Raw genomic sequence first — 3,077 nt, 5'->3', positions numbered from 1 at the left:
TATAAAAGTTAGGCCCTGAGATCAAACAGGTCAAAATCTTGAGTTCACAGAAAAAATATAAAAATATTTCTGTCTGGCATAAAAGTTGTTTTGTCTTGCCACGAAAGAGCCAGAAAAGTGAAAAAAAAAAAACTCTGCTAAAATGCTTTCCTGCCCGCATAGACCAGCCAAGCAAACCAGACTGATAAGGCAACAGAAATCTAATCAAGGCCACTTGGAGAATTTATTGTACACAATTCAGCCAGCCCTGCTAAAAGGTAAACACCGAACATTCAACCCTAAACTCATTTGAAACTGAGCAAAGGGTAAGAAAAAACAACATTTTATTTAAAAGTCAAACTGCTGTGGAAACTGCTTTACCCAAAATGTTGGTCTACCACCTTCATTAGATTGGCTGTCAGGAAAAACAAAAAAACAAAAAACAAAAAAAACAACGTTTAGCCACGTGAATTTGTCCCGTTTTGTCAGAAACATAATTTGGGTCTAACTCTCTTTTCTATACTGATGAGTTTATATGTTTAGTGTCTCATGACTAAAATCCTAAAATGCAAACTGTAAGCTCTTTGTGTGTGTCTATGTGTGTTTGTTTAGGTGTACATACATATATGCATGTGTATAATGTTATAGATTATGTCTGTGTGGTAAAATCTGGCATAATCAGCTAAAAATTCCTTAAGAAAATTTATTCAGATTGGCTTAAATAAGTGCTCATAAAAGTTGTTAAACTATATAGTAATTAACTTAAGTGTCTTTTGGGTCACATGACTTCAGTAACTCTGATAAATAAGCTGGTTTTAAAATTGTTGTTAAAAATAGAAATGTTTTCAAAATTGTCAACACACATTTTTACCTGAGTTTACTGGTCAGACAGTTTTATATTGGTCTCCACTAGATGTTTTAAGGTGTCATGGTTTGACACCAAGGTTGTAAAACTATAAACTCAGCCTAAAAGCAGAATAATATTTGTTTAACTCTTCGATAAATAAGACTAATATAATATTATTGATTTAAGAAAATTAGCTGTATCTTCTGCATCATCACCAAAATATTCATGTATTTTACTTTAAGTTTCTTACTTAGGTGAATAATATTATATTCACAGGCTAGAAAAATGGTTACTAGGAAAATAACTTAAAATGATTAGCTTTGTCCAATATCTTAGTTTTCACAAGTAAAACCATTAAAAATAAACAAATTAGGTAAATTTAAATGGGATAAACATTTATAAATGAGCTTTGCATGTAAAGTCTTAACATCATGTTAAGTTATGGATATCCATGAAATATCTGGGTATCCTCAAAGAAGATAAAATACAGATATTGGATAGACAGCTCAAAATTGCTTTGGTTTTAGGTAAAAAGTAGGTTACTAAGAGTTAGAATTTTAATTTATATATATATGTGTTGTGTGTGTATATATATATATGATTCTACATACAAAGTGTAGCAAAAAATAAGATGTGTTTTTAATGACAAAAATGAGTAAGGCATACAATGTGTTTTTTAATGAAAAAAGAGCAATTCTGTCTAATTCAGAGCTTATTTAAAGGCTGTTTCGATGTATGGATTTAAAAAAATAGAAGCAAGATAGAAAGAAACTGGTAAGTAGGTGACAAAGGTATGAAAAAAGTTTTAAGTATAAAGTTGTATTTTTGGTAAAAAAAAAAAAAAGTTTAAAAAGAGATTAGGCTCAGGGGCACATGTAAAGGTTTGTTATAGAGGTGACCTTGTGTAATGGGGTTTGTTGTGCAGGTTACTTCACCGCCCAGGTATTAAGCCCAATACCCAATAGTTACCTTTTCTGCTCCTCTCCTTCCTCCCACCCCAATACCCTGTCTCTTTTTTCCTTTTATTTTCTTTTTTTTTTTAAATGAGGGGGAAGGTAAAAAAAAAATACACTGATACAAAGCTAAAATTTCTCCCATGTTAGAACAACAAGATTTAAAAAAATATTAATCTGCTCTTCATAAAAGTTGCAAAGGGTTTTGATTTTGAATTCTGAAGTCTATTTCTTTACATTTTCAACCACCTCTTGAATGGCAGCTTCTACCTGTTCTAGTTACTATTTCTGCCATTTTTTTTTTCTGAGATTCATTAAATGTCCATAGTTTCAGCTTAGAAATACTGTTTTCTTTATTGAGAATGATGATTTTATTTCTCAAGTTGGAGTTTCCCTCTGAAAACTTCTCAGGTTCATGCCCAGAAGCTTCCCTTCTGCCGTTTCTTGCTGCATGTGATTTGCCAGCTATGTGTCACTGCCTTCAGCTCTTTCTCCCCTGAGAAGGCTCTGGGAGTGACTTTTTAACCCCAGGCTTGACTATAGTGAGGGCAGAGATTGTGTCATTTATTCTTATATATTCTATACTAACCATACTCCATCACTAGCCCCATAATGCCCATAACAATGTACATAATGGATTGAGTTAATGAGATGCCAGGAATTGTATATAGTAACATATTTATCATTTATTTTCTAAAAATATCACTTACATAAATTAAAAGACAATTAGGAATATGAACAATAAATAAATGAACTTTTTAGGAAATAAGACAGTAGTAGTTAACCTCAGTAATATTTATCTTCATAATAAATGAACTCATAATATTTGTAGTATTTTATGTGTGAATAAATAAACAGTACAGGAATTAAATTAGAGGAAAGTGTTTTGGAGAGGAATATGCTCATTCACTTTGCTGTTCATTCATCTTGTAGAAATATTAAATGATTAGCCTTTTTTGGTAAATCGCATGGTAAGCACTGTCAGATGGTCAGAGATACTAGGGATTCTTTCAGTTACATTGATGGACATGTTATTGATATGCATGTTCCAAAGTTGCATAAAACTCTGAGAAGTCTAGTACATCATCAAGTCCCAATTCTGTTTGTTTATGCTATATGCAACAAAAATAACCAAGTTTTCTTGTCACTTTCTGGTAATGGTAAATTTTCACTCAGATTTATAACCATGGCTATTCTAAGTCTCTGTCATTCACATTTATTGTTTTGACTGTTGTCTGAAAGCATTTGCAGTCAAATTCATGAAAAGATTCTAACAAGTACCCTCAATTACAATTTTC

Source organism: Cebus imitator, unplaced genomic scaffold (assembly GCF_001604975.1).
Source record: "Cebus imitator isolate Cc_AM_T3 unplaced genomic scaffold, Cebus_imitator-1.0 Scaffold380, whole genome shotgun sequence".
NCBI classification, from domain to species: domain Eukaryota; kingdom Metazoa; phylum Chordata; class Mammalia; order Primates; family Cebidae; genus Cebus; species Cebus imitator.
The sequence above is the reverse complement of the archived record's forward strand: the minus strand, read 5'-3'. Positions refer to the sequence as shown.